Here is a 12,358-nt window from a genome sequence, read left to right on the forward strand (position 1 = left end):
TCCTCGTGTTTTTGACTTGTTGACAGAGGCTTCTCAAAAGCCTTTGTACCCTGGATGTACTAAGTTCACTAAACTAACAACAGTGTTGACAATTTTCAACATTAAGTCAAAGTTCAATTGGAGTGACGCTAGTTTCACAATGTTATTAGAAGCGTTAGGTGAGATGCTTCCTGAGGGAAATGAACTTCCAAATTCGACATATTATGCTAAAAAGCTTATGTGTCCTTTCGGCTTAGAGTACCAGAAGATTCATGCGTGTACGAATGATTGTGTGTTGTATCGGAATGAAAACGAGAACTTAGAAAAGTGTCCTAGGTGTGGGTTATCGCGCTACAAGCGTAAAGGAGCTCGGGATGCTAAAGGGCCTCTGGCTAAGGTATTGTGGTATCTTCCAATAATACCTAGATTCTAGCGCTTGTTTTCTATAAAGAAAGATGCGTTAAATTTGAGGTGGCATGCAGATAGGGTGAAGAAAGGTCACTTGCTCACACATCCATCTGATTCTCCGGAGTAAAAGAGTATTGATAGGTTGCATAAGACTTTTGGGGATGAGGTTCATAATTTAAGGCTCGGACTGTGTACGGATGGAATGAACCCATTCAGCAATCTTAGTTCTCAACATAGTACTTGGCCGGTACTTTTAGTGATCTATAATTTGCCACCTTGGTTGTGTATGAAGTGTAAGTACATTATGCTTTCGCTTCTTATCTCGGGTCCTAAACATCCTGGCAATGACATATATGTATATCTTGCACCTCTCGTTGAGGATTTGAGAAAGATGTGGGATGAAGGCGCTTCAGTGTTTGATGCTAATGAGGAGTTGACCTTGCGTGTAATGCGTTTATGCACCGTTAATGATTTTCGGGCATATGGCAACTTAACGGGGTATAAGAACACAGGGAAGAAAGCATGCCCAATATGTATCGATGACATGGAATCCATGTGGATTCCTAAGTGCAAACACGTATTCGTGCACCATCGAAAGTTCCTCCTATGAGACCACCAATATCATAAGAAGAAGAAGTTGTTCAACGAGGATTTTGAGGACCGTGTAGCTCGTCGACCGTTGATCGGTTATGAGGTTTATGAACATGTTAAGGGAGTTGAGACTGTATTTGGTAAAACAGGGCAAGTGCAAGGGGGTAAAGACCGATTATGGAAAAAAGAATCAATCTTTCGGAAGCTTCCATATTGGAGAGATCTACAGGTTAGGCATTGTCTTGACGTTATGCATATAGAGAAAAATGTATGCGATGCCATACTCGGGACTCTCATGAACATTTGGGGTAAGACAAAGGATGTTAGGGCCGTGCGAGATTGGTTTGAATGTAAGGGTCTTCGTTCGGAGTTGTGGGCACATGTTAAAGTGAGTAAGAAAAGGAATAGAGCTGATGAAGTTGGTGGCAGTAAGAAGAAGATGAGTAATGACAAAGTTTATTTGCCTCCCGCTTACTACACATTGTCCAAAGTAGAGAAGTAGACATTTTGTGAGTGTTTGTATGGCATTAAGGTTCCGTCTGGGTACTCATCCAACATGAAGAGATTTGTGAGCCTAAATGGTGAGCTGAAGTTGGGAAGCATGAAATCTCACGATTTCCATGTAATGATGCAAGTGTTCTTACCAATTGAAATCCGTGGAATACTGCCAAAACATGTGAGATATGCTATTACCGAGCTATGTTCGTTCTTCAACACAATTAGTAGTAAAGTTCCCGATCCCTTTAAACTTGATGCACTTCAACTCGACGTGATTGTAATTTTATGCAAGTTTGAGATATATTTTCCACCTTTTTTCTTTGACATAATGGTTCATCTTATTGTCCATCTCGTTCGTGAGATCAAGCTTTTGGGTCCAGTTTTTGTAAGGTGGTGTTATCCTTTTGAAAGACATACGGGTGTTTTACAAAACAAGGTGAGGAATCCAGCACAACCCGAGGGGAGTATGATTCAAGGCACTGTGAGCAATGAGATTAGTAACTTTATAGCCGAGTAGTTGGTCATGGCAAAGCCTATTGGACTTCCCACCTCTAGACATGAAGGAAGGCTTGAGGGAAAAGGAATAATTGGCTTTAAATTGGTCACACCTCCTCGAGACAGGCTTCTAAGAGCACACTTGTATGTGTTGCATCATATTCCGGAAGTTCATCCTTTTTTGATTGAGCATTTTTATCTATTGCGCGCAAAACGTCCTTCTATAGGGGATAGGGCATTGAGGCAGTTGCATAACAAGACGTTGATTAGTTGGTCTCATAATCGAGTAATATGCGAAGAACTCAAGGGTGTATCCAAAATTGTTAAGTGGTTAGCTTTTGGTCCGCGTGATGATGTCAAAAAATATGAGGATTACGATGTCAATGGCTTCACATTTTGCACTGAGGGTCAAGAAAAGATGTCATCTTATCTACAGAAAAGTGGGGTTTATATTTTGGCGTCATCTACATTTTACGCGAGTACGAAGGATCAAGCGCCGGTTGATGCTAAATTGGTATACTACGGGCGGGTACATGAAATATGGGAGCTTGACTACTCTACTTATAATATTGGTCTTTTCAAATGTAAGTGGGTAAATAATAATCGACAATGCATAAAAAATGACGACCCTTGTGGATTCACTCTTGTAGACTTAGCTCGTTTGCGTGATAGTGAGGAGCCTTTCATACTAGCCACATAAGCCAAGCAAGTATTCTACATTGTAGACCCATCTGATAAAAAATGGTCGATTGTTGTACTGGGAGAAAGAAGCATACTGGGTATAGGTGATGTTGAGGATGAGGAAGAATATGAAGCTTTTTGAAGACTCCCTTCCCTTTATCAATCCAAAATCAGTGGATCAAGATGATGTAGATGATGTAGATGTTGGTTATATGCGTGTAGATCACACAAAAGGAATACATTTGAATTAGGTGATTCACAAGGTATGAATCTTAAGCTTTTTAAAGTTTTTTTGGCACTTTCGCGCATAAAGTTTTTAAAGTAGCTCAAACTTGGTTGGTTTTGCATGAAACTTTGCGCACAAGACTATTTGTTATATATTATTGTGTTGAACGTATTAGAATTGTAAATCATAGTCATATTCTTAATATTACTTAGCTTATGTTCTAATATATTTCTATACATACTCTTTCAGGTACTGATATACTATGCATCTATTCAGAGACGAAATTGTCCCCGAGATTGAGACCTCGGATAATGAGCATCGTTGTTACGACAGTGAAGAGGACCAAATTGTGAGATACGAGCGTATGGCTGAAGACACTCCACCAATTGACAATGATTTTGAGACTGAAGACGCCCCGCTAATAATGGATGCACCCACTACCAGTAATAAAAGAAAAGGGCGAGGTCCTACGAAAAACCTCAAAGTCACAAAACCCATGTATTTGCAATACAATGCATTAGGTTAACCCTGTGGAAAACGGCGTAGGCAATATGGAAAACAGGTGGGTCTATGTATCCGCAAGCTTTCCATATTGCACGCATGGAACGAGGTTCCAGAGGGTTTGAAGAATGTGTTTCTTTCAGCTGTTGCTGAAAGATTCTGAGATTTCAAATCCAAGCTAGTAACTGGCTGGATTACGAAGAGGCGTGCCCATACGACAAAAAAGGTGAACACGGGAAACGAAGGTCGAAAGCAAGCACCTTCGAAGATGCCCTACAAAATATGGGGTCACATATCGAAGAGGGATTGGGAGGCCTTTGTTGCCAAAAGAACAACTCCCATAAAAGTTGTAAGTATTTCATATTATGTTATAGTTTTTGATTTGAATTTACTTCTTTTGATTCAGTCATTAAACTAATATATGACATTCGATTTCTATTGATTTATTAGGAAAAGCGTGGTAAAGCTTCTGATTCAGAAAGCAAAAGGAAGTTTTACCATTGCTTGGACTAAAAAACGTACGATGAGGTCCGAAAAGAGTGGGTGGATGCAGGTTTATACCCCAATCAAAGTTCATCCACGCCCTCATCTACGACTACCTCCGCATCCGTGAATACTCCTGCTAGAGATCGGGTGTGAGATTGGTATTGTGGGCTTCATTTCCGAGATGCAAGTGGTATATTTACCATTAATGATCCGAGAACGAAGAAGGTTGCTGATGCTGTGGTGAGTTTTTAAATTATTAAGTATATTCTTGATTTGTTTTGTATTCTTTCGCTTTGATTTACTTATACTAGTTGTTATATATGTCACTTTTTATTTGAACAGATGGGGTGGAAGGAAAAAGAAGGTACGGGGGAGTTCAACCCAAGAGGCAATGTTGACGCATTGCATATGGTCTTAGGGAAAGACCACAGTGGGTGGGTTGTCGGAAAAGGAGGCGTCCGCGTGGGGTTATAGAAGGCATTCGGCAAAGAGTCTGTTGCTACTCAATCCCGAACGATGTTGCAGAAGATGGGAGCACCCATTGTTGACTTGGGAAACTTGATTGTCGAGGATCAGGAAAGTCAACATGGGGATCCTAATGCTTTGGTCGAGCCAACACCCGAGCCCATTACCCCCGTAGCACCCCAGCCCATTACTACCCCTGAAGGGGAAAACCCCACACCGGAGACCATAAACTTCGTTGCTCAAAATCCGGAGCCAACTCTGAAGCCAGTGCTACAGGTACTTAGTTTTTAAATATATTAGCACTTTAATTTAAATTGCAATGCGTTTTAATATTTTATTATGATGCTTATTATACTAAACGACACAATTTTCAGGAGGCGACTACTTGTTCTCTTTTGCTGCCTCAGTTAGGTGTTGCTAGTGATGGCGACTTAACTTAAGTTGCATATGGTGTGGCCCAGCCAACCAAAGAGGTCCAAACAGTGCATTCGATGCCTGTTACAAGTGGCCACATCAGTGTACCGTGGAAACTATTCTAAAGGGGTTTGAAGATTTCTCACTCCCGGTTCCAATGCCAGAATGAAGCCTTGAGAAACTATCAGACGCCCAAGGTAGTTTCGTCACATGGCCATATGCTTGGGTCCGATTCACTAACATGGTAAGAATCATTTGTACCTTATTTATTTTTATTTTTTTAATTGCATGCTTACACTAATTTAATTGCATAAATTGAAATAGCAAAAGAGTCCAAAGGGATCTTGGAGAAAGATCGGTTCCTAAGCAAAGGTGTCGACTGGGTCAAAGTCGATGCCAAGCACTCCAATTTTGATTGATGCAGAGCTAAAAGATCTTAATCAAGATTGCAAATGGCTGCACACTTATGCATCTCACATAAGTGAGGAGGACCCAATCATTTTAAACCTGCAAAAGGACCGATTCTTTTTTTAGAGAGCCCATTTGTAATTATTGGTCCTAGTGACATTGGGCAATATTTGAGAGGAGAGATGTTGAACGTAGCTCTTTTCCATGTCTACATGAGGTGATGTTCATTATCTTACAAGTTAGGCATTGTTGTTTAATTGTTTTAAAAACCAAATTACTAACAAAATTTTCTTATTCGTGAGTTTAGTGCGGCTTACGAGGAGCTAAATTCTTGGGAACCTCCAATAAAAATTTGATGGTTTTATCTTGAGTCGATATCGGGTACTAAATGTTAAATGTTCCAAATGACGTCAGAGCATACATTGAGACTCCTATGACTAATTCCCCTTCATCTAAACACACGTTCATTATTTCAAGTTTTATTTTTGAAATTGAACTTATCTTTTGACTTTTAAAGTCACCTAATCTCTAATTTGTTGTTTTTAAATTTGCGTTTGTAGTTTGCATTGTATAGTTTTGGTCATATGTCCTTTAACGAACACTGTGCACGTCCTCGACTCATTACAAAAACATCCCGCCTCGCAAAAAAAAATTCAAAGTGTTGTTGAAGGTGTACGTAATATTAATTATTTTACCAATATGATTTAATTAAGTGTTATATATATATATATATATATATATATATATATATATATATATATATATATATATATATATATATATATATATATATATATAAAGTATTACTTTTTCCCATGCATTTCAGCACAATGAAAAAAGTGCATGGACAATTGGGATCTACATCCAGAGCCACATTTCCAAAATGGACAGCAATAAAGGTACACAAATTCGATTTTATATGTTTTTAAGCTTTTTTAGCACTTTCGCGCATAAAGTAGCTCAAACTTGGTTTGTTTTACACGAAACTTGGCACACAACACTATTTGGTATATGTTATTGTTTTGAAGTGGTTAGAATTTTAAATCATAGTCATATGCTAGAAATTACGTGTTAAGTTGCCATTTTATGCGTTTTTATGCTTTTTTTGGCACTTTCGCGCATAAAGTAGCTCAAACTTGGTTTATTTTGCACGAAACTTGGTACACAACGCTATTTGGTATATATTATTATGTTGAAGTGGTTAGAATTGTAAATTATATTCATATGCTAGAAATTACGTGTTAAGTTGCGATTTTATGCGTTTTTAAGCTTTTTTGGCACTTTCGCGCATAAGTTAGCTCAAACTTGGTTTGATTTCCACAAAACTTGGCACACAACATTATTTGGTATATATTATTTTGTGGAAGTGGTTAGAATTGAAAATCATTGTCATATGCTAGAAATTACGCGTTAAGTTGCGATTTTATGCATTTTTAAGCGTTTTTGCCACTTTTGCGCATAAAGTAGCTCAAACTTGGTTTGATTTGCATGAAGCTTGCCACAGAACATTATATGGTATATATTATTGTGTTGAAGTGTTTAGAATTGCAAATCATTGTCATATGCTAGAAGTTACGTATTATGTTGCGATTTTAAGGGTTTTTAAGCGTTTTTGGCACTTTTGTGTATAAAGTGAGAATTCATATTAATCACAAAATTGAATCCATATACATGATAGACAACCTCTATTTATATGTTTCTAGCTAGCTAACGGCTATAAACATCACGTGCTATACAATATGCCTCTTAGAACAAAAATTAAAAAGCAGAACACTTGGGCACAGATCAACACTAATATCAGTGACTGACCCACCTTGCGCTCGTATCCTAGTGAGCTGTGTGATCCACATTCATGGTTCTTGGGCTTTGATGGCTTGGTCCATGTATGGAGATCACGTTTCCATGGTTTTTTGGCTTCAGGTATCCTTGCTTAAGGCTCAAACCACGCGGCAAGGTAGGCAGGTCAGCGGGTAGGTAGTTGTCCTTAACTGCCCTCGTTGTTGTTTCTTGGTTTGGTATTGTTAGCTCAAACTTGGTTTGTTTTGCACGAAACTTGGCACACAACACTATTTGGTATATATTATTGTGTTGAAGTGGTTAGAATTGAAAATCATAGTCATATGCTGGAAATTATGTGTTAAGTTTCGATTTTATGTGTTTTTAAGCTTTTTTGGCACTAACATCTATTTTCTCTTAGTGCTTTCAACAACCTTCTACTTCCGTTGATTGCGGCTACTACACGCTGAAGTACATGGACGATATTATAAAATCGATGAAGGAGTTTGGAGTCGAAAATATAGATGCCGTAAGTCTTTGTTACGTTCTTAAATTATTATTATTGGTAAAATCTAATGTTTATTAATATTTTAATTTTATATTATATTATAGGTTTTATACGACATTCCGAGGGAAACACGCCCTCTGAGAAGTGGAGAGATGCGCGAATAAAAAGACAAGATTGCCGCGTATCTTGCTACTTTTTGTCCTTGATAAATTGTAATTACTATAGATTTTTTAGGACTTTAATGTATATTATATATAAAAAAATACCAACTATTTGCTGCAGTCAACCCATAACCGCAGCAAATAAAGAGGAGTATTTGCTGCGGTTTTGAGGCTGACCGCAGCAAATACTCCTCTTTATTTGCTGCGGTTATGGGTTGACCGCAGCAAATATTTTGCTGCGGTTTTTAACCGCAACATTTAAAATAGGCCACTTGTGGCTATAACTATTGCTTGGGACCAAAACCGCAGCAATAGGTTTTTTCCACTAGTGACACGTACATTTTAATTCGTATACCATATAAATAAATAATTTTTTTTAACAAAGACATATTTCCTTGATCAAACCAAGACAAATACAAAAACAAAGCCAAAGTAATCCAACTCCCTTTTATAGGTTGAATATGAAAATGGAACCTATCTTCGAGGATGGGTTAAAACACCTCAGGGATAATCAAGACTAAGCCTCAAATAGCTTCCTACTCAAAGTTTGACAACTCCCTAGGGGGTACAAACTCGTAAGTGATTTCCACACTTCAAGGAGGATCCTTTAGTGACCATCGCAACAGTGCTCATACTAAGCGTTTAGACGAGTTCATTATGGGTTTTCCAAACAATATAAATAAGATAGGAAATGCTTGTGAGGACTAGAATTTTGCGGAGTCTACGCCCCCTCCATTTCTTTATAGCAATGCGGGGTAAGGAATGTGGAATCTTAACATCCAACCATTGCTCAAGGGCTTGTAAGCACTGAAAGCTGAAAGCGCACTAAAAGAAAATGTGATCAATAGACTCAGGTGCTGCATGACACATAGGGCATACATTCTCACTAATGACACCTATTTGAACCAGCTTATCCCTTGTTTATCCCATCTGAGTCTAGAAGATGCTTATAGACTTCATGGATCTAATAGTTCGGTTTGCACATCCATTCACCCAATTGAAGTTTAACATAGCATAATTTCTTAAGCGCCCAACTGGCCGTTGGGGGGGGGGGGGGGGGGGGGGGGCGGGCTGGGGTTGAAGAGCACCCAATCAGTACCCTTCGTATATACTTCATGGACCCATTTGACACAAAGGAACTTCTACATTTAGTTGATATGCTAAGCAAGTTTCCCCTAGGTCATACTTCAATGTTCCGAACCCCTAGGCCACCACATTTCTTAGGTTTCCAGACCCTTGACTAGTTGACGTTTCCACTAGTGCTATTAGTGGCATTACCATGCCACTGAAACGATCTGCTTTCATTTTCCTAGTTACGACACGAGGCAGAATAAACAGTTGACAGAAGTTACAAGTTGCAGGCGTGTAGCATAAGAAAGATTCTTATAGTACCATAGACGGAGCCGAGCAGTCATCTTGTCAAATCAAAACAGCATAATGTGCTGCAGATATCTTCTTTGAAGTGAGGGGAATCCCTAGGTACCTGAAGGGGAGAGCACCCACGGGAAGACTCATTTGAGATGTGATGTCTTCCCTTATCTTGTCTAAACATCGGCTTAATATGCAGATAGAGTCTAAATCGCCTTTTGAGAACAACATGGGTCTTCAGCAAAGCATAGGTGAATGAGTTTAAGCCTCCAACATCTGGGGTGGAACTTAAAGGACCCCAGAGTGCTAGCATTGTTCAACATTCTAGATAGATACTCCATCCTAATGACAAAGAGTAAGGGTGACATAGGGTCCCCTTGGCGCAAGCCCCGTTTAGGATGGAAGGGTTGACAAGGTTCCCCATTGACCAAAAGCGTGTACTTTGTGAAAGAGATGCAAGTCATCACAATCTTGATGAAGTGGGTTGGAAAGTGCGCACCAATAAACATATCTCGGATGAAATTCCACTCTAGTGTATCATAGGCTTTATGTAGGTCCACTTAGATCAAGGAACAAGGTGAGCAGTTCTTCCTAGTATAGTGTTTGACAATGTCCTGACATAAGAGGATGTTATGTGCAATATTCCAGCCAGCAACAAAGGCACCTTGCGATTGACTGATGATATCTCCAAGGACTTGTTTCAGCTTAGAGCATACAAGTTTGGAAATGCATTTATAAATAACATTTTGAATGGAAGTAACAACATCAGGGCCTACCACAGACCATGAAGCTTTATCAAACCTGCTATTGTAGCCATCTAAGCCTAGGGCTTTGTTATCAGCAATACTCCACATAGCCTTCCTTATCTCCTCAGTGGTAAAGGATAATGTCAGGCATTCCCTCATGGGAGTAGAGAGAGTAGGCCCAGTATCAATGAAATTAACTCTTTGCCTATCACGCATGTTATGGCATAGCAGGTTTGAGTAGAAGGAGATGAAAGGCTATTTAATAAGACAAGGGTTGCTCACAGTGTTGCCATTTAGAGTAAGCGTGTTGATTCTATTGCTAGTAGCCCTATGCTTGATGCTATTGTGGAAGAAAGCAATATTATCATCACCATATTTTTACCTCCAACTTAGCTTTTTGTTGTATGAGTGAGCCATATTTTATTTTCACTTGCTTTAGAGGTTGAGATTAACTCCCGTTCTAGCAGTTCACTTTTAGTTGGGTCATAGTGAACCCTTTCTTGAGCATCTAGGAGCTCCTTCTCATGATATTTGAGGCATAATTGAAGAGGGGTATGATAAAACTGTTTCTTTAATTCGTGCTTCAAGGTTAGCAGTTTTTGATGGATCTGAAAACATAATTGCCCAGTGACCGGCTAATGCCAAATACGCTCAATTACATCAAGGAAATTGGGCTTTAAAGGCACAGTAGTTGTAGAACCTAAACATAGTCTTCCTCGCGAACCGGATCAAAAAAGTGAACCAGGACAGGAGAATGATCAAAGTCACCTTCAGGTAGAAAAGAAACCTCAGCCCTAGGTTAGAAATCACCCTACTTATCATTGCATAATGCTATATCAATTTTGCTAAAGACTCTTTTGTTCCCAACTTGTTTGTTATTCCAGGTAAAGAATCTGCCATTGCTCTTCATATCATGGAGGTTGCCCTGAGTCATACACTGTCTAAGGGTTAGAAGTTTATGTAGGCTGACAGGTTGTCCTAGTCTCTGATAAGGATTAGCCACACAATCAAAGTCTCCCAACAAAAGCCCAGGTCCATTACCGGGCACAAAGCCTAACTGCTGGAACAAGTGCTGGAACAACTGCCGACATTCGTGCTTGTCATGGAAACTATACACAAAGGAGTAGTGGAATGGATGACCATTATCAGGCTGGAAAGCCAAATGGATCAGCTGCCTGGTACACAACATAATATCAACCTTCAAGGTAGTAGGATCCCACCCCACTATAATTCTTCCCCCCTTATAGTAGGCGATGTTATTAGTAAGACAACAATACGGACATAGGTTATGGTAAAAATGGCCAAGCCCAGCACGCTTGACCTTCGGTTTAAAGAGGTCGAAGAGACTACATTCTGTTGGGAAATGAACTTAGCCAATCCAATTGTTTCCTAGTCACATTCAGCCCCCTTACATTCCATGATAGTATGTTACGCATTGGGATGATGGGATATAGCTCCCAGTGCTGTCTCCTATGTATCACATTCAGTTTCAGGGGTGTGGTCCGCCAAGATCTTAAAGCCATTACTTGTACTCAACAAAGCAGCAGTTTAAGTAGGTTCAAAAACTGGGGAGCTCTGCGCATAGTTATCATTTGAAAACCCTCCTCATCTACAGTAGGCTTAGGGGTGTTAGCTGCTAGGGCTGGTTTGGGAACCCATTTCTGAGTAATACTAGCTCTGCAAGACTCCACGAAATGTTCATCCCGGTGACACTTACTGCATTTCTATGGTTTCCAGTCATAGGACACCTTAATAGTTATTAATTCATCATCCTCATTAGTAAAGGAGATCATGCCGTGGAAGCTATGGTTGATCCAAAGAGGAACGAGGGCTCAAGATCTCATTCTCCAAAATTGGTGCATTCGGGTTCGCTTGAGAACCAGCCGGAGTGTGTTGTAATGAAAAGCTTTCATCATCGTATAAGTTTTCTTGTGCGCGTGTTTCGTCACGTGAAACGTTAATTGCGTAACAGTTTTTATCGTCTTAAGAATTAATTGAACAATTTAATCAAATTATTATAATTAAATTAAAAAATTACTAAAGAGAAAGGGAAGGGGTTATAGGTTTCTAGAATGTTGATGTAACTCATCCCCTTAATGCCATTCATGGGGACATTTAAGCTTATGAATTAATCCCTTTCTTAATCATGCGTTAACCCTTTCATATGGATGCCTTGTATAGAAGCAAAATCAGAAAATTTTGCTCGATTTCCTCCATTCCATTCTAACAAAGAGAAAAAAAGAGAAAAAAAATATATTTAAGGCTTGGTTTAAGGTGTTCAAGTGTCCTAATTCAAGGCTTTTAATCTTTGATTAGTAAGTCGTCATAATTCATAAACCTTTAACAAAATTTTAATTTTTTTAAAGGAACATGTTCATATTTTTTATTTGAAATACATAGAAAGAAATAGATTAGTGATGGAAACATGTTATTAAAAATATGCTTTATATTTTGTTTCATAATTTTATATAATGATAAGATTATGTATATATGTGTATATATCACTAATTTACAAATAGTTTTTTTATTTCATGAGTAGAAATTTAAAAGAAAATGTGCGATGGGTTGATTTAGAAAACAAGGTTAATTGTGTACAAGATATAAGATTGATAATCATCATTGAAGCAATTTAGAAGTGTTTGATTTT

Source organism: Amaranthus tricolor, chromosome 8 (genome assembly GCF_026212465.1).
Source record: "Amaranthus tricolor cultivar Red isolate AtriRed21 chromosome 8, ASM2621246v1, whole genome shotgun sequence".
Lineage (NCBI taxonomy): Eukaryota > Viridiplantae > Streptophyta > Magnoliopsida > Caryophyllales > Amaranthaceae > Amaranthus > Amaranthus tricolor.